This window comes from Bufo gargarizans, chromosome 1 (assembly GCF_014858855.1).
Source record: "Bufo gargarizans isolate SCDJY-AF-19 chromosome 1, ASM1485885v1, whole genome shotgun sequence".
NCBI classification, from domain to species: Eukaryota; Metazoa; Chordata; class Amphibia; order Anura; family Bufonidae; genus Bufo; species Bufo gargarizans.
Genome location: NC_058080.1, coordinates 342137463 through 342162481, shown reverse-complemented (window position 1 = coordinate 342162481; position 25019 = coordinate 342137463). Strand labels below are relative to the sequence as shown.

Sequence of the window (25019 nt, the reverse complement as noted above, 5' to 3'; positions counted from 1 at the left end):
GACGGCTGCCAAGTATGGAATGCATGGCTCTGCAGCGGAGTTGGTGACACCGCCACGACTTGCAGGCAGGCCTACTGCCACCTCCTCTACTCCTCCTACTCCATCCTCTTCCATGACCTCCTTGGCTGAGTCCTCTTCTGCTGTGGCGTCTAGCTGCACATCAACTGAACCCCCCCAGCTCCCCAGGGGCTATTCCACATCCCGGATACGACAGTGTCACGCTGTCTTGGGGTTGACTTGCCTGAAAGCAGAGAGCCACACCGGACCAGCACTCCTGTCCGCCCTGAACGCACAGGTGGATCAGTGGCTGACCCCGCACCAACTGGAGATTGGCAAAGTGGTGTGTGACAATGGAAGCAATTTGTTGGCGGCATTGAATTTGGGCAAGTTGTCACATGTGCCGTGCATGGCACATGTGTTGAATCTCATCGTACAACACTTTGTGTCTAAGAACCCAGGTTTACAGGACGTCCTCAAGCAGGCCAGGAAGGTGTGTGGCCATTTCAGGCGTTCCTACACGGCCATGGCGCACTTTGATGACATTCAGCGCCGAAACAACATGCCAGTGAGGCGCTTGATTTGCGACAGCCCGACACGTTGGAATTCAACACTCCTAATGTTCGACCGCCTGCTCCAACAAGAAAAAGCAGTCAACGAGTATTTGTATGACCGGGGTGCTAGGACAGCCTCTGCGGAGCTGGGAATTTTTTTGCCACGTTACTGGATGCTCATGCGCAATGCCTGTAGGCTCATTCGTCCTTTTGAGGAGGTGACAAACCTAGTCAGTCGCACCGAAGGCACCATCAGCGACCTCATTTGTTTTCTTCTTGGATCGTGCCCTGCAAAGAGTGCTGGATCAGGCTGTAGATGAGCGTGAAGAGGAAGAGTTGTGGTCACCATCTTCACCACAAACAGCCTTGTCATCATCGCTTGCCGGACCTGCGGCAACGCTGCAAAAGGAGTATGAAGAAGAGGAGTCAGAGGAGGAATGTGGCTTTGATGAGGAGGAAGACCAACCACAGCAGGCATCCCAGGGTGCTCGTTGCTGTCACCTATCTGAGACCCGTGGTCTTGTACGTGGCTGGGGGGAAGAACAGACCGTCAATGACATTAGTGAGGAGGAGGAACGGGAAATGAGTAGCTCGGCATCCAACCTTGTGCAAATGGGGTCTTTCATGCTGTCATGTGTGTTGAGGGACCCTCGTATAAAAAGGATGAAGGTGAACAACCTGTACTGGGTGGCCACGCTACTCGACCCCCGGAATAAGCAGAAAGTGGTGGAAATGTTACCAAATTACCGGAAGTCAGAAAGGATGCAGCAGTTCAAAACCAAACTAAAAAATATGCTTTACACAGCTTATAAGGGGTAGGGGAAGAGGTGAAAGTAATCCTCCTCCTACCACAACCACGACGGCAAGGACAGGACGCGTTACAGATGAGTTGTTGATGGAGGACATGCAGAGCTTTTTCAGTCCTTCACATCGCCACAGCCCTTTGGGATCCAGCCTTAGAGAACGACTCGACCGACAGGTGGCAGACTACCTCGCCTTAACTGCAGATATCGACACTCTGAGGAGCGATGAACCCCTTGACTACTGGGTGTGCAGGCTTGACCTGTGGCCTGAGCTATCCCAGTTTGCGATAGAACTTCTGGCCTGCCCCGCTTCAAGAGTCCTGTCAGAAAGGATCTTCAGTGCAGCAGGAGGCATTGTCACTGACAAAAGAAGTTGCCTTGGTCAAAAAAGTGTTGATTACCTGACCTTCATTAAGATAAATAAGGCATGGATCCCGAAGGGACTGACAGTAGGGGATACGTTTAACTAACAAAAGGCCTGGTGACATGCCTTGGCCTCAAAATGGTCCCCACGCTGCTGTATTTAATGTCTGCATACCGGATGACTTTCGTGAATTCTCCGCCACCAACTAGGGTTCAAGCCGCAATGTTTTAGTCACCTTTCTGCCTTGAAAACATACATTTTTCCGGCCGCTACAACAGCGGCTGCAACAATAACATTGTTTTTCAGGCATGTGTACATGCCTAATTTTTCTGGCCTCTGGTGCTGCACTGTGGCTGCAAAAACAAAACAAAAAAAAGGCACATACAAGTGTCAATTCCCCTTTCGTGATCGTTACCTTGTTGTGGTGAAGGGACTTGCGTATCACAATGAAGCGATCATCACCTCTATGAGTGTGTTGGCAATGTTGCCACACCCCAGATGATAAGGCCGTGCTTCATTATGCTTAGACCAAAAGCGATCGGGACGGCTGGATGTTTTTTCATAGACAAAACTTAGATTATTTTTATTTATTTTTTTAAAGGTTTATGGGTGGGATTTTAATACATAAAATAAAAAAAAACATAATAAGGTCTCTTAATAGTTTATTAGAAATAATGCAGACAATTTAAAAAATCCCCAACAATTCCAATACAAATCAAGTACAAAGCTCAGAACTAAATTATTCCAGGATGTCGTAATGGTTTGTTAATTCAACAATGGTTAATCAATTTGACACACGTCCCCGGATAGGGAACGTAACAGGGATTAAACTGATAGGAATAGGACTAGTTAAGACACCACTCATATAGGGTGTCACAGCACATTGCTCCGTGCACGCGCAGTGCCCCAACTTGGGAGTAAGAGGACCGACCAAGCTGCTTTTTCCATCTCCTGGTTCCTAAAATCTATTCAGTTTGGTGTATCAGAGTTTGGTCTGTCACTGTGAAGGCAGTCGAAGATACCCGGCCTAAATTTTTTTTCACAAAAGGCAATCCCACCCTGATATGGGACGTAACAGGGATTAAACTGATGAGAATAGTACTACATCCATTAAAATCCATTTACTAAATGGACCCCAGATTGGGGACATAACAGGGATTAAACTGATGAGAAGAGAGAACTATAGAAAATACCACTCATATCGGGTGGGACAGCAAATTGCACGGCACAGACGTAGTGACCGTGGATTCAAACAAAGGTGAGGGAGCCAGCATTTTTTTAACCATCTCCCCATTCGAAAAATCAATTCAATTCACCTTTTCGGGACCCTTGGTGTTGTACGTGGCTGGGTGGAGGAAGAAACATTCAATGACATCAACGGGACATGGCTAGCTTGGTATCCAACCTTGTGCAAATGGGAAGTTTGCGGTTGGGCAAATGGACTGTTTGCGGTGCATTAAAAGGGGAGTTTGGTCTGTCAATGTCTGTAAAGCGGGCGTAACCCTTACACTACCTGATCGATACAACATCATACCAGATTGTATACACACACTGGATGTTTTAAACCACGTTGTTAAAAAAAAATTGGATTGTTAGGTGATTTATGCCTTTTATGGATTAAAATCCAACTTTGCGTCAACTATGTCATTTTCCATGGGAGTTTTGCCATGGATCCCCCTCCGGCATGCCACAGTCCAGGTGTTAGTCCCCTTGAAACAACTTTTCCATCACTATTGTGGCCAGAAAGAGTCCCTGTGGGTTTTAAAATTCGCCTGCCCATTGAAGTCTATGGCGGTTCGCCCGTTCGCGAACATTTGCGAAAATTTTATGTTCGCGACATCTCTAGTCAGAATATGAACCTGTAGAAAGCAGTGGCAGTCTGACCCAAAGTTCGGACGAGGAGGTTGAGGTCCCTGATACCACCAGGCGTACCCGGCCCTGTGTTGCTAGACCATAGGTTGCACACGATCCGCTTCAAGGGCAGCAGAGTGGGGCTGGCGCTGTCGGATTACGTGGTGAGGCATACACCAGCAGCGCAGCCCATCCTGGACCTAGTACCAGCACTGCCGTACAACATGGTGAAGTGGCGAGCACCAGAAGAGCAGTTGAAGCTGGCACGGTGGCACGTGTAGAAGTTCCCCAACCACCGCACAGACAGGCCCGTAGAGCCCCTAGAGGTGTTGGCAAACCCTGATTGTCAGCCCCCAACTTCAGCTGCACCAGTAGTTCCCCCTTTCACCACCCAGTCTGGAGTTCGGGTTGAGACAGCTCAGATCGGTTCGGCACTGGGGTTTTTTGAGCTGTTCTTGACTGCGGAGCTGTTGGACTTACTTGTGGCAGAAACAAATCGATATGCCACTCAATTTACAGCCGCCAACCAGGGAAGCTTTTATCCCCAGTCTTTCCGGTGGAAACCCGTCCAAGTTTCCAAAATTAAAACTTTTCTGGGCCTTCTCCTCAACATGGGCCTAACAAAAAAGCATGAATTGCGATCATATTGGTCCACGAACCCAATTCATCACATGCCCATGATCTCTGCTGCCATGTCCAGGACACGATTTGAGATCATCCTGCGTTTCCTGCACTTTAGCGACAACAGCACCTCCCGTCCCAGAGGCCACCCAGCTTTTGACCGGCTCCACAAAATTCGGCCCCTCATAGACCACTTTAACACCAAATTTGCAGATTTGTATACCCCTGAGCAAAACATCTGTGTAGACGAGTCGTTTATACATTTTACCGGGCACATTGGCTTCAAACAATACATCCCAAGCAAGCGCGCCCGGTATGGGGTCAAATTGTATAAGCTCTGTGAAAGGGCCACAGGCTATACCCACAAATTTCGGATATATGAGACTTTGTAAGAAAAAAAATATAGAATTTTCCACTAACTTGTGACAAAAATAAAAAGTTCTATGAACTCACTATGCCCATGAGTGAATACCTTAGGATGTTAACTTTCCGAAATGGGGTCATTTGTGGGGGTTTTCTACTGTCTGGGCATTGTAGAACCTCAGGAAACATGACAGGTGCTCAGAAAGTCAGAGCTGCTTCAAAATGCGTAAATTCACATTTTTGAGAAAAATTAATATAGAAATGTATTTAAAGAAAAAAAAATTACAACTGAAAGTGAAAAATGACATTTTTTTGGCAAAAAAACTGTAAATTTTGATTAATAACAAAAAAAGTAAAACTGTCAGCAGCAATGAAATACCACCAAATGAAAGCTCTATTAGTGAGAAGAAAAGGAGGTAAAATTAATTTGGGTGGTAGGTTGTATGACCGAGCAATAAACTGTGAAAGTAGTGTAGTGCAGAATTGTAAAAAGTGGTCTGGTCATTAAGGGTATTTAAGCTAGGGGAGCTGAGGTGGTTAAATTTATATTGCTTGATATTAAATTTATATTGATTCTTACTACATTTGTATTCGACCATTAATGGTTTATCACTTCTCAGATTCCTGACATCATACTACACATGGTGACATCCTCCCAAACATCCTTCTCAGATTACTGCTAATGTCTGTCAGTTTACAAATGAAGACAAAAGCACATCTGTTTAAAGCATGGCTTTCTACTGCAAAGGTTATGACATCTTACTACAGATAGTGACAGCAGTCCCAGACATCCTTCTCAGATTCCGGCTTTTGATATAAAAGCCACCAACTTTGATCTGAATTTATATAAATGTATACAGTTTGATAAGTTTCATTTTGATAAAATCCTATTTTGATAACACGCCTATTTTGATAAACTTCATTTGGATAAAAATCCTATTTTGATAAACTTCATTTGGATAAAAATCCTATTTTGATAAACTTCATTTTGATAAAAATCCTTTTTGATAAGCCCATTTATAACATTTTGATAAGCTTTTAATATAAAATTAAGATTCAGACATAAAAAAGGCCTATAATAAACATATAAATTCTAATAAAACATAATCTATTTGAGCAACATCAACTAATGAATATGCTAATTGTTACCACATGGTGTGGTTTACAACAGGAACCGCCTATATATAGAGGATACATTCTGTGCAGGGCTAGCACAGAGATACATATGCAAGGACAGGCATAGGTCACCAAGACATTAAACATCACAAAATGTAAGCACCATTTGTCTGTTATGCTTTTAAATCTTTCACTATTTATTGAATATGACTTATGTTATCTGTATCTATGTAACTGTGCTTATTTATTGGGCATAATTTGTCACTAACTAAATGTCTTTCTGTTACAGCATACAAATGTTGCTATATTTTAACTAACAATATACATTTTGTTTAGATGGATTTTTACCAAAATTTATGGGGAGATGACATTATCCCAGATGCGCAGCTGCTTATCGCGGCCGACGATTTTTATGAGTCGTACATGAGCAGTGGTGGGGCACAATTGCTTTCAGACAAGGCGCACAGTATGGCGATTGCTCATACTAACATTTCAAACAAACCTGATCACAATACGATGACTCCTTGCCTGGTCGGTAAGTATAAAAACCTTATGCTTTTATTGCATATATAGTTTTAGCGCTAGTTATATTTCATACACGTTTATTACAGACGATCAAATCCGAGACATTTTAAGAATTGTGAACGGAATCGTTGATACTGAAAATACAAAACATTCAAACATTGCAGTTACTAGCAACAACAATTCTGACGATCTAAAGGAGAACGATCCGGCGCGAGTAATCGATCTCACTACCCCAGGGCGACCTGAAATGAAACAGACGACTTGGCTAGCCAGAACACGTAAGGCTCGATCGACGTCTTTGATGTTGTCGTTTTAAACATTATCTATATTTCTAATACACTTTTTTAAATGCAGCACTGAAAAGAAAAGTGTATACAGTTGACGACATTGCAACACTCGCCGATGATGCCCTACAAAAGTGTCACAAGCGGGAGAAAGAGCGTAAGGACCAAAACGCATTGTTGCTGTAATATATTTAAACATTGTCTATAAGTCTAATACTTTTTTTAAAATGCAGCGCTGAAAAGAAAAATGGCATTTGATACTCCAGACACATGCAGCAACAGATACATAAAAAATCAAAAAGCTTTTATCGGTTTTGATTATTTTTGCGATGTTTGTTGCACTGTATACAAACATAAATAACGACACGGGTGTATGCAGTTTTGTAAAGCGTGCCAGAGACCGAATTGTGTTGAGCAATCTAATAATACACGTTGCCCGAAATGTAGCACGTATTGTTGTTCAGAGGATTGTTTTGAAACACATAGAAACCTGGCACTCAGTGATAACACTCTTTGTAAGAAAAAAATTTTGGGCGATTTTGTTACAGATCTATAGACTGCAGCGATGATCACAAACGTACCGGTTTAACCACCTCCCGACCGCTGTACGCACCGATGCGTCCGGGAGGTGGTTCTTTAGTTCCTCCTGGACGCATCGGCGCGTCCTCTCGCGAGACGCGAGATTACGTCACAGCCGGCCCGCGCATGCGCATCGCGGGCCGGCATTTCGCAGAAGAGTATTTCGTCAGCAGCCTGCCGGCCACGATCATTGGCTGGCAGGCTGCTGATTTTTAAAAAAAACAATCAGCAGCCATATAACCCCACATATTAGTAAATATGATGGGGTTATATGGCTGCTGTGCTCCTCTGCTCCTTCTTTTGGTCGGTTGGTTCCAGCAGAGGAGCAGAGGAGCACATCATTACTGTGAGTACCCACCACACCACATTTAGCCCCCAGATCACCCCAATTAACCCTTTGATCACCCCTTTTATCCCCCCCTGTCAATCACTAGTGAAAGGAAAAAAGTGATCAGTGCAAACTGTCACTTTTTTTTTTTCACTGTTATTGACCGTTAGGTTTTAGGTATAGTTTAGGTCCCTTGGTTAGGTAGTTAGCGATCAGTTAGCGCCCAGCCCACCGCACCGCAGTCCGTTATTCGCTGATTAGCGTATCGCTAATCAGCATTTGTACTTTTATAGTATCTGAAAGTGATCAAAACTGATCACGGTCAGATCTATAATAGTACTAGTGTCACTTTAGTTCGCCCTCCACCCAAAACGCAGTGTTTGCCCGATCAGGCCTGATCGGTCGCCCACACGTGCGTTTGCCCACACCGCCCCACCGCAGTGACAAAAAAATTATTTTTTTTTGATCACTGCACATTCACTTTACACGCACTGCGGCGATAAAAAAAATCAGTTTTGATATTTTTTATCAACCGCAGCAGCCTCCGGTACTTCGCTATTCTCCCATTTGTAAGACAGGCTTGCTTTTTTTTTCTTGGGTAGTCTCAGGGAATACCCCGAAATTTAGTTGCCCACATGTCTAACAGGGGGTATTCTTCTGAAGAGGCCTACAGGCTTCTGACCCAGTCGGATGAGGAGTGGGAACCCTCATCTGATGAATCCAGCGGGTCAGAATACGAACCTGTAGAAAGCAGTGGCTCTCTGACCCAAAGTTCGGACGAGGAGGCTGAGGTCCCTGATAGCACCAGGCGTACCCGGCCCCGTGTCGCTAGACCGCAGGTTGCGCAGGATCCGCTTCAAGAGCAGCAGAGTGGGGCTGGTGCTGTCGGATTACGTGGTGAGGCATACACCAGCAGCCCAGCCCTTCCTGGACCTAGTACCAGCACTGCCGTACAACCTGGTGAAGTAGCGAGCACCAGAAGGGCAGTTGAAGCTGGTACGGTGGCACGTGCAGTAGTGACCCCGTCGCAGCCACCGCAAAGACGTGCCCGTAGAGCCCCTAGAATCCCAGAGGTGCTGGCAAACCCTGATTGGCAGTCCTCAACTTCAGCCGCACCCGTAGTATTCCCTTTCACCGCCCAGTCTGGAGTTCGGGTTGAGACAGCTCAGATCGATTCGGCCCTGGGATTTTTTGAGCTGTTCTTGACTGCGGAGCTTTTAGACTTAGTCGTGGCAGAGACAAACAGGTATGCCACACAATTTATCACCGCTAACCCGGAAAGCTTTTATGCCCAGCCTTTCCGGTGGAAACCAGTCCAAGTTTCCGAATTTAAAACTTTTCTGGGCCTCCTCCTCAACATGGGCCTGACAAAAAAGCATGAATTGAGGTCATATTGGTCCACGAACCCGATTCATCACATGCCCATGTTCTCTGCTGCTATGTCCAGGACACGATTTGAGGTCATCCTGCGTTTCCTGCACTTTAGCGACAACACCGCCTCCCGTCCCAGGGGCCACCCTGCTTTTGACCGGCTCCACAAAATTCGGCCCCTCATAGACCATTTCAACCAGAAATTTGCAGATTTGTATACCCCTGAGCAAAACATCTGCATAGACGAGTCCCTAATACATTTTACCGGGCGCCTTGGCTTCAAACAATACATCCCAAGCAAGCGCGCCCGGTATGGGGTCAAATTGTATAAGCTCTGTGAAAGGGCCACAGGCTATACCCACAAATTTCGGGTCTATGAGGGAAAAGATCAGACCCTGGAGCCGGTCGGTTGCCCTGACTACCTGGGGAGCAGTGGGAAGACAGTTTGGGACTTGGTGTCACCCTTATTCGGCAAGGGGTACCATCTTTATGTGGACAATTTCTACACAAGTGTGGCCCTCTTTAGGCATTTGTTTCTAGAACGGATTGGCGCCTGTGGTACCGCGCGAACTAGTCGCGCGGGCTTCCCCCAACGGCTCGTTAGCACCCGTCTTGCAAGGGGGCAGAGGGCCGCACTGTGTAATGAAGAACTGCTCGCGGTGAAATGGAGAGACAAGCGTGACGTTTACATGCTCTCCTCCATTCACGCAGACACGACAATACAAATTGAGCGAGCAACCCGTGTCATTGAAAAGCCCCTCTCAGTCCACGACTATAACCTCCACATGGGAGGGGTCGACTTCAATGACCAGATGTTGGCTCCGTATTTAGTTTCCCGACGCACCAGACGCTGGTATAAGAAGGTGTCTGTATATTTAATTCAATTGGCTCTGTACAATAGTTTTGTTCTCTACAGTAAGGCTGAGAAAACTGGATCCTTCCTCAAATTTCAGGAAGAGATCATCGCGAACCTCCTGTATCCAGGAGGTTCCGTGGCCCCATCCACCAGTGTAGTTAGCCGTCTACACGAGCGACACTTCCCCAGTGTCGTTGCTGGTACCTCAAACCGACCGCCACCCCGAAAAAAATGTCGTGTCTGTAGCAGGAGTGGAATAAGGCGTGACACCCGCTATTTCTGTCCTGACTGTCCCGACCACCCTGCCCTATGCTTAGGGGAGTGTTTCCGAAAGTACCACACACAGGTACACCTAGCATAGGGATCACATCTCACCAGGATAGGCACACAGGGCTATTAGGGCCCATTCACTCACAGCTGCTGCAAACGTCTCCTTTCACATGTGACAAAGTGCATAACGCACTTCGCCACATCTTTGGGCGATTTGCGCTTTGCACATTGACCCATGGGGAAGGAGAGGTTTGTTCTAAAAAGGTAAAAAAAAACAAAAAAAAAAACAAAAAAAAAAACAGGTAAGCAAACAGGTTAATGTTTAGTTCCAAAAGTTAAAGTTACATGTTCTGTTCCAAAGTTAATAAAATTATTGCGTTGTGGCCTGGTTTTTTTTTTTTTTTTTTGTCTTTTTACCTTCCAGGTGGACCAACCGATCTACTAGCTGCAGCACCGATGTGCATTCTGACAGAAGCATTGCGCTGCTGTCAGATTACACGCAAGTCGGTGTATGCGGCGCTGCAAGACGGGATTTTCTCCTCTGCAGTGACAGATACGTTTGCCGAGGCATACGAGCTGAGGAGGAGGCGGCGTTCCTATGCTTTGGCAAGCACTTTGTATATATATATATATATATATATATATAAAAAAAAATCCCGGCAATGATTTATTCATCCACATCGATTGATGCGAATGGAGGAATCTGGTTTGCCAGGGCATACGAGCTAAGTGGGTATGGATGTAGGGCGGAGCTCCTATGTCCTGGCAGACGCCTTTCCCCTCAATTTTTTTTTTTTTGGCAGAGATTTTTTCATCCACATTGATCGATGCGAATGAAGAAATCTGTGCCGTTCATTTTTTTCTTTCAGCCCAGAGGCTGAACGGAAAAAAAAATCTCATTACCTGTATGCTCAATATAAGGAGAATAGCAGAAACTCCTAATGCTAGCCATACATGTAATGATTGCGGAGACCCTCAAATGCCAGGGCAGTACAAACACCCCACAACTGACCCCATTTTGGAAAGAAGACACCCCAAGGTATTTGCTGAGGGGCATATTGAGTCCATGAAAGATTGAAATTTTTGTCCTAAGTTAGCGGAAAGTGAGACTTTGTGAGAAAAAACAAAAAAAAATCAATTTCCGCTAACTGATGCGAAAAAAAAAAAAATTCTATGAACTTGCCAGGCCGCTCATTGGATACCTTGGGGTGTCTTCTTTCCAAAGTGGGGTCACATGTGGGGTATTTATACTGCCCTGGCTTTTTAGGGGCCCTAAAGCGTGAGAAGAAGTCTGGGATCCAAATGTCTAAAAATGCCCTCCTAAAAGGAATTTGGGCCCCTTTGCGCATGTAGGCTGCAAAAAAGTGTGACACATCTGGTATCGCCGTACTCAGAAGAAGTTGGGGAATGTGTTTTGGGGTGTCATTTTACATATACCCATGCTGGGTGAGAAAAATATCTTGGTCAAATGCCAACTTTGTATAAAAAAATGGGAAATGTTGTCGTTTGCCAAGATATTTCTCTCACCCAGCATGGGTATATGTAAAATGGCACCCCAAAACACATTCCCCAACTTCTCCTGAGTACGGCGATACCAGATGTGTCACACTTTTTTGCTGTCAAGGTGGGCAAAGGGGCACATATTCCAAAGTGCACCTTTCGGATTTTGCAGGCCATTTTTTACACATTTTGATTGCAAAGTTCTTCTCACACATATGGGCCCCTAAATTGCCAGGGCAGTATAACTACCCCACAAGTGACCCCATTTTGGAAAGAAGACACCCCAAGGTGTTCTGTGAGGGGCATGGTGAGTTCCTAGAATTTTTTATTTTTTGTCGCAAGTTAGTGGAATATGAGACTTTGTAAGAAAAAATAAAAATAAAAAATCATCATCATTTTCCGCTAACTTGTGACAAAAAATAAAAAGTTCTATGAACTCACTATGCCCATCAGCGAATACCTTAGGGTGTCTACTTTACGAAATGGGGTCATTTGTGGGGTAGTTATACTGTTTGGGCATTGTAGAACCTCAGGAAACATGACAGGTGCTCAGAAAATCAGAGCCGTTTCAAAAAGCGGAAATTCACATTTTTGTACCATAGTTTGTAAATGCTATAACTTTTACCCAAACCATTTTTTTTTGCCCAAACATTTTTTTTTTATCAAAGACATGTAGAACTATAAATTTAGCGAAAAATTTATATATGGATGTCGTTTTTTTTGCAAAATTTCACAGCTGAAAGTGAAAAATGTCATTTTTTTGCAAAAAAATCGTTATATTTTGATTAATAACAAAAAAAGTAAAAATGTCAGCAGCAATAAAATACCACCAAATGAAAGCTCCATTAGTGAGAAGAAAAGGAGGTAAAATTCATTTGGGTGGAAAATTGCATGACCGAGCGATAAACGGTGAAAGGAGTGTAGTGCCGAAGTGTAAAAAGTGGCCTGGTCATGAAGGGGGTTTCACCTAGCGGGGCTGAAGTGGTTAAAATGTACCATCTGCTGCGGCCAGGTTGACAAATTTGACGACAATTTTTGTTACATGCAGCCATACAACCCCAAAAAAATGACTGACAAGTATATCTTTTACGATTTTGAATGCATGCAAAAAACAGGCTTGCATATACCCAATTTCATTTACGCAACCACACTATACGGCCCAAACTCCTGGCATTTTGGCGGAAAATCCTGTACTCGTGACTTTGTGTGATTTTTTGACAACGGTAAGTTTTCGGGTTACACGTACATGGCTTACAATGCAGGCCGCTACGACGCTTATTTTATTTTACAGGAGTTGATTAATGAAAATTTTTAAATTGATATTATAAATCAAGGCGGTCGGTTAATGTGCGTTACCCTAAATGACTTAAAAATTAGATTCATAGACTTGCTGAATTTCATGCCTTTGAAGCTCAGCAAGATGCCCAAGGCTATTGGTTTTTCAGACCCAAGGGTCACTTCCCCCATTTTTTCCACACGGCAGAAAATCTAAACTACATAGGCATCCTACAGGCCGCTAGGTATTACAGCGTCGATTACCTGATGCCCAGTGAGAAAAAAGAAATCACGGATTGGTACGAGAAACATAAAAATTACACCTTTAATTTTCAGGAAGAGTAAAAGCCTACTGTAAGCAGGATGTTGAGGTTTTGAGAAGGGCTTGTGAGTCTTACAGGGACATGATTATGGCCATGACGAAAAAAAAAAGTTCTCCAATACATTAAACGTGAAAAGAAATACAGAATGGTCACTAAATATATTGATCCACTCCAACTTATCACATTGGCATCCGTGTGCATAGCTATGTAACATAGTAACATAGTACATAATGCCGAAAAAAGACATTTGTCCATCTAGTTCGGCCTTTTAACCTGCAAGTTGATCCAGAGGAAGGCAAAAAAAAAAAAAAAACTGTGAGGTACAAGCCAATTTTCCCCACTTTAGGGGGAAAAAAAATTCCTTCCCGACTCCAATCAGGCAATCAGAATAACTCCCTGGATCAACGACCCCTCTCTAGTAGCTATAGCCTGTAATATTATTATGCTCCAGAAATACATCCAGGCCCCTCTTGAACTCCTTTATTGTACTCACCATCCCCACCTCCTCAGGCAGAGAGTTTCATAGTCTCACTGCTCTTACTGTAAAGAATCCTTTTCTATGTTTGTGTACAAACCTTCTTTCCTCCAGACACAGAGGATGTCCCCTCGCCACAGTCCTGGGGATAAATAGATGATGGGATAGATCTCTGTACTGACCCCTGATATATTTATACATATTAATTAGATCTCCCCTCAGTTGTCTTTTTTCTAAAGTGAATAACCCTCATTTTGATAATCTTTCAGGGTACTCTAGTTGCCCTATTCCAGTTATTACTTTAGTTGCCCTCCTCTGGACCTTCTCCAGCTGTGTATGTCTGCCTTGTTTACAGGAGCCCAGAACTGTACACAGTACTCCATGTGTGTGTCACCACCAGACATCTGTTGTTTTGCTTTCATTTTCTCATCTCGTTAGCCTCTCTCAGCTGTCATGTAGTTGCACTGATTGCATCCCTTTAAATCCCTCCCCATAGTGCATCAGTTTGCGGTTTATATTACTTCCTGGAGTGTGTGCATGTTGATCCTACTACTGAGTCTTCTACAAGATAAGTTTTGTTCATTCATTTGTGTTTTTCTGTTTGCTGGATCCCAGGTGACCCTGACTCCCTCCGTATCTAGTGTAGGGAGCCAGTGGTCGTGTCCCCTCACTATTATAGGGTGTTCAGGTGTTATACAGTCGAGGTACGAGGATACGCAATCATCTACCATTAGGATTTTCGCATAGGCTGAGCAGTAAGGGAGAGAGCCAGGTCTGATGCAGGCCTCTCCCTTTTTGTTCCTTAGTTTTGGATCCAGTCAGTCGTATATTCATTTTGTGTTTTCTTGTTTCCTGTACACCTTCCGTGACATTATAAACCGCCAAAACCGTCTCAAGCATGAATCCGGTTTCAACCTTGATTGACCGCATGCAGGATCTTTCACTGGAGGTAACAGATCTCCGGAAAACTGTCTCTCAGTTTGAGGTGACCGTTTCTGCTTGCGTTCATGGAGTTTGTTCTGAGCCTAAGATCTCGCTCCCGGATACGTTTTCCGGGGCTAGTGAGAATTTTGTTCGTTTTAGAGAGGCTTGCAAACTCCATTTTCGCCTACTTCCCCATTCCTCTGGTGATGAGGAACGGAGGGTGGGGATCATCATATCACTGCTCAGGGATAACGCTCAGTCCTGGGCCTTTTCGCTGCCGGTGGGGGCACAGCCCCTCCGTTCAGTGGATGAATTCTTTTTAGCCCTGGGTCAGATATATGATGATCCGGATCATATTGCTCTGGCTGAGTCTAGACTACGTCTTTTATGTCAGGGTAAACAATCCGCAGAGATATACTGTTCAGAATTTCGGAGATGGGCATCAGATACTGGTTGGAATGATGCTGCACTCCGAAGTCAATTTTGCCATGGTCTTTCAGAGGGATTGAAAGATGCATTTGCCTTTCATGAGAGACCTACCAGGTTGGACTCAGCCATGTCTCAGGCCGTTCGTATTGACAGGTGTCTTAGAGAGAGAGGAGAGATCATTCCTTCCTGTCATACTCAATCCCAGGACAGTGCGGCGGTCTCATTCAGTGCACAGTGGTCTCAGTCGCTGTCAATCCCTTCTGAGCAGAAGCCTATGCAGCTGGGGTTGATTGCCTCTGACAATAGAAGATTCAGCCCTCATGGGAAGGTTTGTTTCTGTTGTGGAGGTATAAATCATTTGGCAAATGTTTGTCCCTCTAGGAGATTCAGGCAGATTTTTGGGAGTAATAAAGAAACAAAAAGAAAAAAATCCTTTAAAAATGTTCCACCTGTTACCATTGGCAGAGTTGAGGCGGAAATAGAATGTTTTCCGTTTGCTTGTAGTTCCCGTTTTGTCCTGCCTGCCAGGGAGGCGCTAGAGAGCAAGAACATTTTTTGTGAGATTTTTGTAGATAGTGGAGCAGCTGTCAATCTCATTGATAATCAATTTGCTACAACTCATGGTTTCCAGGTATGCACTTTGGGAAAGGATATTCCTGTTTTTGCTATTGATTCCGCTCCACTTTCTCAGAAATCATTAAAGGGCATAGTTCACAATATCCGTTTGATTGTGAGTGATGCTCATGTTGAGGATGTGTCATGTTTCGTCCTTAGCGGGTTGCCTACTCCTCTAGTGTTGGGGCTACCCTGGCTCACTAAACATAACCCCACCATTGATTGGCAAGCGAGGCAAATAAATGGTTGGAGTGACTTTTGCAGAGCGAATTGCCTCACGACATCTCTTTCTGAGGTTTCTACTAAGACTGTACCATCTTTTCTCTCAGAATTTTCGGATGTCTTCTCTGAGAGTGGTGTCCAGTACTTGCCCCCGCACAGATGTCATGGAACCATGAACCAGACGTACAACAAGAGATGAGTGGAAATAAGAAGGCTTTATTGAAAATAAAGCTGTAAGGCAAAAGTCCAAACGGATGGCTAAACCGAAGCAGGGTCTTGCGAAACCAGAGATCAGGAACCAGAAGGGTAGTCAGATGAAGCCAGGATCAGGAACCAACAGGGTAGTCAGACGAAGCCAGGATCAGGAATCAGCAGGGTAGTCAGACGAAGCCAGGATCAGGAACCAGAAGCAGCAGCAGTCTTAGAAGCATGTGAGCACAGGAGGACCAAGCAGGGAACTGAAGCCACAGACCTCCTATATATATGAGCTAGGCATCCAGCTCCTCCCAGTGGGAAGGAGGAGCCGCAGGGTGGGAGGCTACAAGAAACCCAGAAACCAAGATGGCCACCAGCACATGTCAAACGAAGGAGAACAGCAAGGAGGTAAGACCATGACAACAGGGAGTACGATTGCCCTTTTAATCTCACCCCAGGCGCCAAGCTGCCTAAATCTCGTTTATACAATCTCTCCCAACCTGAAAGGGTCGCTATGCGTGCTTATATCTCTGAGAGTCTGAGAAAGGGACACATACGACCCTCGAAGTCACCTGTTGCCGCTGGTTTTTTCTTTGTTAAGAAAAAAGATGGTTCTTTAAGACCATGTCTGGATTTCGGGGAGCTGAACAGTATCACAATTCGTGACCCTTATCCACTTCCTCTGATCCCGGACCTGTTTAACCAGATTGTTGGGGCTAAAGTTTTTTCCAAGTTAGATCTAAGAGGGGCATACAACCTGGTCAGGGTCAGAGAAGGAGACGAATGGAAGACGGCCTTCAATACCCTTGAGGGCCATTTTGAGAATTTGGTTATGCCTTTTGGTTTGATGAATGCTCCAGACGTTTTTCAGCATTTTGTAAACAGCATTTTTTATCATTTAATGGGGAAATTTGTATTAGTGTATCTGGATGACATTTTGATTTTTTCTCCTGATTTCAAAACTCATAGGGAACACTTACGTCAGGTCTTGCTCATCCTGCGGGAGAATAAATTGTATGCTAAACTGGAGAAATCTGTGTTTGCGGTTCCAGAAATTCAATTTCTGGGGTTTATTCTCTCCGCTTCTGGATTTTGCATGGACCCCGAGAAGGTCCGTGCTGTGCTTGAGTGGGAGCTTCCTGAGAATCAGAAGGCGCTGATGCGTTTTTTGGGCTTTGCCAATTATTGCAGGAAGTTTATTTTGAATTATTCCTCTGTTGTTAAACCACTCACTGATATGACTAGAAAGGGGGTAGATGTTTCCTCCTGGTCGGTAGAGGCGCGTAAGGCCTTTTCTAATATCAAGGAGAGTTTTGCTTCCGCTCCCATCTTGGTACAACCTGATATTTCTCTACCCTTCATAGTTGAGGTTGATGCTTCTGAGGTGGGTGTGGGTGCGGTCTTGTCTCAGGGTCCCTCTCCTGCCAAATGGCGACCGTGTGCCTTTTTCTCGAAGAAACTCTCCTCAGCAGAGAGAAATTACGATGTGGGAGATAGGGAGTTGTTGACCATCAAGTTGGCTTTTGAGGAATGGCGCCATTGGCTAGAGGGAGCCAGACACCCTATTACCGTGTTTACTGACCATAAAAATCTGGCCTACTTGGAGTCAGCCAAGCATCTGAACCCGAGACAGGCCAGATGGTCTTTGTTCTTTTCAAGGTTTAATTTTGTTGTCACGTTCCGCCCTGGGGTTAAGAATGTGAAGGCAAATGCCCTGTCACGTTGTTTTCCGGGAGGTGGGAATTTTGAAGACCCGGGTCCCATTTTGGCTGAAGGTGTGGTGGTCTCTGCTCTTTATCCTGAATTGGAGGCAGAGGTTCAGGTAGCCCAGTCAGAGGCTCCTGATCTTTGTCCTCCTGGGAGGTTGTTTGTGCCTCTTGCTTTAAGACACAAGATTTTTAAGGAACACCACGATACCGTCCTTGCTGGGCACCCAGGGGCAAGAGCCACAGTGGATCTCATCGCTCGGAGATTCTGGTGGCCGGCGCTTCGTAAGTCGGTTGAGGGTTTTGTGGCAGCCTGCGAGACCTGCGCTCGTGCCAAAGTCCCTCATTCATGGCCATCAGGTCCTCTCCTTCCCTTACCCATTCCTTCCCGTCCTTGGACACATCTGTCCATGGACTTCATAACGGACCTGCCTCGTTCCTCGGGGAAGACTGTGATTCTGGTGGTGGTAGACCGTTTTAGCAAAATGGTCCATTTCATCCCTTTTCCTGGCTTGCCCAATGCTAAGACGCTGGCGCAGGCATTTATTGATCACATTGTCAAATTGCATGGTATTCTTTCAGACATAGTCTCTGATAGGGGCACACAGTTTGTTTCCAGAATCTGGAAGGCTTTCTGTTCTCGCTTGGGGGTTCGGTTGTCATTCTCTTATGCTTTCCACCCGCAGTCGAATGCCCAGACATAGCGCGTCAATCAGAATCTGGAGACATATCTGCGCTGTTTTGTAGCGGAGAATCAGGAGGATTGGTGTTCTTTTTTGTCCCTTGCTGAGTTTGCTTCAAATAACCGTCGTCAGGAGTCCTCTGATAAGTCACCATTTTTTGGTGCATATGGGTTTCATCCGCAGTTTGGGACATTCTCTGGAGAGGGGTCTTCTGGTTTACCTGATGAGGACAGATTCTCCTCGTCTTTGTCATCTATTTGGCAAAAGATTCAGGATAATCTAAAGAGCATGAGTGAGAGATATAAGTGTGTGGCGGATAAGAGACGTGTGCCTGGTCCGGACCTGAATGTTGGTGATCTGGTGTGGTTGTCTACTAAGAATATCAAATTGAAGGTTCCCTCCTGGAAGTTGGGTCCTAAGTTTATTGGGCCTTACAAAATCTTGTCTGTCATCAATCCTGTTGCCTACCGTCTTGATCTTCCTCAGACTTGGAAGATCCATAATGTTTTTCATAAGTCCTTATTAAAACCTTATGTCCAACCCATTGTACCCTCGTCTTTGCCTCCTCCTCCGATTGTGGTTGATGGTAATCTTGAATTTCAGGTCTCTAGGATTGTGGATTCTCGCGTTGTCCGCGGTTCTCTTCAGTACCTCTTTCATTGGGAGGGTTATGGCCCTGAGGAGAGGATGTGGGTCCCAGTGACGGACATTAAGGCCACTCGTCTCATCAGGGCTTTCCATAGGTCCCATCCTGATAAGGTGGGCTCTGAGTGTCCGAAGTCCACTCGTAGAAGGAGGGGTACTGTCACCACCAGACATCTGAGAAACTCTGACAGATGCCTTTCAGAACCTCCTCCTTGAGGTTCCTTTGTTTTGCTTTCATTTTCTCATTTCGTTAGCCTCTCTCAGCTGTCATGCAGTTGCACTGATTGCATCCCTTTAAATCCCTCCCATAGTGCATCAGTTTGCGGTTTATATTACTTCCTGGAGTGTGTGCATGTTGATCCTACTTCTGAGTCTTCTACAAGATAAGTTTTGTTCATTCATTTGTGTTTTTCTGTTTGCTGGATCCCAGGTGACCCTGACTCCCTCCGTATCTAGTGTAGGGAGTCGGTAGTCGTGTCCCCTCATTATTATAGGGTGTTCAGGTGTTATACAGTCGAGGTACGAGGATATGCGATCATCTACCATTGGGATTTTCGCATAGGCTGAGCAGTAAGGGAGAGAGCCAGGTCTGATGCAAGGCTCTCCCTTTTTGTTCCTTAGTTTTGGATCCAGTCAGTCGTATATTCATTTTGTGTTTTCTTGTTTCCTGTACACCTTCCGTGACAGTGTGGTCTGACTAGCCATTTGTAAAGTGGTAGGACTATGTTCTTATCACGGCATCTATGCCCCTTCTGATGCAACCCATTATCTTATTGGCCTTGGCAGCAGCTGCCTGAAACTGTTTTTTCCAGCTTAGTTTGCTGTTTATTAAAATTCCTAGATCCTTTCCCATGTCAGTGTTACCGAGTGTTTTATCATTCAGTGTGTACGGGTGACTTGCATTATTCCTTCCCATGTGCATAACATTTACATTTGTCAGTGTTAAACCTCATCTGCCACTTATCTGCACAAGCCTCCAATCTATGCAGATCCCTCTGTAGTAGTATACTGTCCTCTTCAGTGTAAATTACTTTACACAGTTTAGTGTCATCTGCGAAAATTGATACTTTACTATGCAAGCCTACCCCAAAATACCATAGCGATTGTCGGACCAGAAGATCTGTTTGCCCCGTACATCAAATTACACCTTAGAGATAAACAGGAGGCTTTGGGTTATCCCAGTTTGTGTAAAACGGATTCTGAGAAAACGCCTTACATAGATGCATAAAAAAAAAAGAAGATGTCTGCTTGCGATCTGATAAGATAGCTGTAAACCCAGCACAAAGACAAATTTCAAAACTGTTCCTAAACTCTTTGTGGGGTAAGTTTGGACAGCGTTCTAACTTGTCACGTACCAGCATAGTCACGGACCCTGACAAACTTTTCAAATTAGCTTTTGTGCCATACTACGACCTCTCCGAGGTTAATTTCATCAATGACGATACGGCCGTAGTCAATTGGCGCTATGCAAAAGAGCTCTACACCCACAACAAAAATACAAACAATTTTATAGCCTGTTTTACAACCGCCTATGCCAGACTCGAATTATACAAGCTCCTAGTCAGACTGCAGGAACGTTGTCTTTATCACGACACAGACTCATATTCGTGAGTAAGGGGTCTGAATAGACTCCACCCTTGGTTGATTTTTTCTGTGAACTAACTAGTGAAATACCCGACGACGCCCACATTACCGAGTTTGTATCCGCCGGCTCAAAGACTTACGGATACAAACTCAACAACGTGAAAACCGTATTGAAGCTTAAGGGTATAACACTCAACACCGCTAACACATGGCTTGTTAATTTTTACAGTTTAAAAGGCCTTGTGTTGGATTACTCACACAACACTGACCCCGAGACGCAGAAAACAATAGGTATCGGATCAAGACAGCATTTTCAGAAATAGGAAGCACTTGACCATAAAGACAAGACCGCTACGTAAAACGCAAAAGTGCGTTTACACAAAGAGACAGCTGACGGCTGACTTTACAACATTGCCTTTTGGCTATTAAACATGACTGCACAATTTCAACACCCTTTTTTGTGTATTCTAGCAGGACCCTCAAATTCCGGAAAGAGGTTTTTTGTTAAAAAGTTATTAATACAAGTGGATACGTTGATGTGGCACAAACCTGACAATGTCATGCACATCACTCTCCAATACAAAGGACCCGGCTTACCTGTTTTAGAACATCCTGCTGGTGGTATAAAGGGGATTGCTCTAGTTTTATCAAAAGAGAAAAAAAAATAATCCAGATATTAAAGCCCGTTTTTATACAATGTTTGTTTGTACAGATATGGTCCAACATCAATTTGTTGGTGATAGTTACTTAAAACTTTTAAGAACTGTTGAGTTAGGTGGTAAAAATGGTGAGATAGTCACGCAAAAGTATCACCGGCCGGACTGTTTGTAAACATCATTTTGACAAGGTTACAATATCGATATTCACGGATCAGTCTAAACCTGTTAAATTCAAATAAGGTAAGACTATTGTGCGATGAAACTTTAGACTGCGCGCTATGACGACACACTAAAATGTTGTCTCAGAGAGTGTACGGTGACCCGGACGCGTATACGCATTATTACATAACGCAAGCCGGTCATGGTTTGGACTGATTTCACGGTACAGAATTCATGCATGGTTCTCGCCTCGCCGGGTTATTTCGGGGTCTGTTCCGGCGTGTCGTTCCCCTATTTAAAAAAGGTGTGGAGCTTGTAAAGCTGCACGTGAAAACAGCCGCCCGTAGCATCGCTAAAGATGTTGTCACTACGGCGTCGACAGTCTTTATGGATCGTATAAATAGAACAACGCAAGGCCAAGAGGGCTCTGGTGTCGTAAAAATATGTAAAAAAACACGTAACAAAAAAAAAGTGAACGCGCTGCCGTTGTCTTACCAACTGTTATGAATAAAGTATCACAACCTAAGAGACGTCGCCACCAGAAAACAAAAAGTCGTTCACCGAGTGACATCTTCTAGTCAGAGGCTATGGCTTTCGTGCATGACGCCTCCACTGAGTATGCCAAATCAGAGTTGGACATCTTTCAAATACCGCCTACACAAACAAGCATTGAAAAATCGCTTTATGTAGAGGTGCAACCAATCGCCACAATCACTAAGAATGCACCTTTGGAATTCTACATCACGGGCAGCGGTGAATATTATTACGACCTTAATAACACATTGTTACACGTCGTTTGCAGAATCGTTAGTCCTGATAACACACCCATACTAGAAGGATCCCGCGTTGCACTTATTAACTACCCTATAGCGAGTCTTTTTAATCAACTGGATATAACGCTCTGCGACACATTGATTTCAAGAAGCGACAACCTTTATACGTATAGAGCGTATATAGAGGCCCTAATAAATTATAATTCCCAAAATTTAGCGTCCCAATTTACTGGTTTATTCTATAAAGATACAGCGGGACATCATGATGACCGGGTTCTCGACGAGCATAATGTCGGTTTCAGCAAGAGAGCACAGTATTCTGCACGCTATAGAAGTGTGGAATTAATGGGACCCATTTACGCCGATATATTTAATCAACCGAAGTTAATACTAAACGGTTTAAATCTAAAGATAAAATTGACCAGAAACAAAGACACTTTCTGCCTTATGTCAGCCAAGGCGCCCCATTTTAAAGTCCAAATACAGCATGCTTCCCTGTTTGTCAAAATAGTACAAGTATCGCCCACTGTAAGAATCGGTCACAGTCGCGCTACGTTAACAGCTAACGCAAGTACTTGATCGATCGTGCATCGATTAAAGTGTATAGCGTACCCGTCGGTACTCGCATATCTAACCACGAGAATCTTTTTCTCGGAAACCTACGAAAAACAGTAATACTAGAGTTCGTGGATAACAAATCATTTTCCGGGAGTTACCAAAGAAATCCTTTGTGCTTCAACCACTATAATGTGAATTATGCATCCTTATAGCTGGATGGTCAACAGATCCCGGCAAAACCTTTTCAACCTAACTTCCAAGACGAATCAGCTGTTCGTGAATATATGGCCCTAGTACATATTTCGGGGAAACACAAGGCCGGCAACTCTTTATCCGTGGATCGGCATCAGTTTTTGAACGGTTACACTTTGTTCGCTTTTGATTTATCGGCGGATAAAGAGCCCGGCGGTCATTTCTCTCTAGTAAAAGCTGGCAATCTGAGAGCTGAAATTAGATTTGCCGAGCTGATTGCGAACACAATTAACATGATTGTATATTCAGTTCATGAAAATATTATTGAAATAAGTAATCGGCGGGAGGTATTATATGCTTTTCAATAAACATGAATAATTATGAAATTGCCTGTGTTATTAAAGCTAATATTAATGCCCGACGCATATTTAAAGGTGTATTTCCGTGCAATTTATTACCAGGGGATAAAATCATTGACAGGCCCGCAGCATACATTGTAAATACGGTTAATTCATATCAGCGGGGGAAGCATTGGATTTTAATTATATTATACCCGAATGATGTATCTATTTTTTTTTATGGTTTATCACCCGCAAACGATTGTGAGAATATTTCCTGGCGACTTTATGAAGTTTTTATATAAAAATTCTAAGACTATATGGTATCAAAACAGACAAATACAAGACACCGTTAGTACGGTCTGTGGCCATTACTGTATCTTTATCTTACAATGTCTCGCTAAAGGAATGTCTTTTGAAAATGTGTTAAAAATGTTCACTAACAATTTTAGAAAAAATGACCGTATTGTGCGTTCATTTGTAACAAAACGCATGAAACGATTATGTATACGATGCTGTAATTACAATCAAACATGTCTGTCCCTACGGGACTGTTGTAAATAAGGAAAATTAATAAAGCTTTTTAAAACAAATTAAATTTGTCATTGTTAGATTTTTAATGCTATCATTATTTTAAATTAATATTAAATCAATATAGATTTAATATCAAGCCATATAAATTTAATATCAAGCAATATAAAAGGGGCAGGGTATTTGTATAAAAGGGGGCGTTTGACGAAACATATACCCCCTTACTACTCCTGTTATTGTTATATCCTAGTCATTACTCTCATTGAACCATGTCTCAGTAACAGGCACTAAATCTATATTCTCAGATGCCATTATAGACTCAAGTTCATTGATCTTATTCCCTAAACTGCAAGCATTTGTAGACAAGACTCGGAGCTTGTCATTTGTTAACCTATGTGCTACTGGCATCTTCTGGCATTGTTCCGCGGGCAGTCGGACTGCTGGATTATCACTCTTTTGCCCCCCTTTCCTAGTTTAAATGCTCCTTAGCAAATACTTTGAACTGTTCACTGAGGACATTTATTCCCTTGACAGAAAGATGCAAACCATCTTTCTTGTACAGTTCTTTTCCATTCCAACAAGAGCTAACATGAGACACAAAGCCAAACCCTTCGTTCAGACACCATTCACCAAGCCATACATTGAATTCCTTAATGCGCATCTGCCTGTCATGCTGAAAGTTATGCACAGGCAAAACTGCAGAGAATGAAACAGTTGATGCAACTTCCCGTATATAATTGCCAAGTGTGTGAAAAGCTTCCTTCACCTTCGAAGCCTCATTGCAAGCCAGATCATTTGTCCCAAGATGGCCAATAACACCCACCTCCATTTACTGCTTTGCTTGCTTAACATTATTAAGGATATGTCGTCCTGTCCCTGCTAGCGGTAGCATCAGGGAGACATCTCACAAAACCATTTTCCTCAAACTTCATGCCTCTTATGATAGAATCGCCCACCAACAGCTGCTCAACTTATCTTTTATGTCTTTGGCTGCATTCTTGCATACTTTAGGCATAGGAGATGATTGTTCCTCACCCACTGTGCCTGAGCCATCCTCTATGTTGCTCTTGCACTCTGAAAGTGCTGAAAATGAATTATGGAGAGCCACAGACTGTGGGACATGTCTTCTATCAACAACTCTAAATCTATCAGAACCTGCTGTTACCCATCTTCTATTTCTAGGGGGCCTCTGTGGCAGTGGCATTGCAACATTTCCAGCCTGAGTTTGTTTAACAGTTAATTTACAAATCTCAGATTTCACCCTGCATCACACCCTGCTGGTAGTTCTGCCACCTCAAGTCCATAAACAGGCTTTAGGAGGCCTTTTCGCCAACACCTGGGTCTCAGCCCT

The 25019-nt window shown here is 44.0% G+C and overlaps 1 protein-coding gene across 1 annotated transcript in view; it reads right to left on the bottom strand.

Annotated features, from left to right (window-relative positions):
* Positions 1-25019, bottom strand: part of LOC122927160 (protein unc-13 homolog A-like) — a 2447183-nt gene that overhangs the window by 1687671 nt on the left and 734493 nt on the right.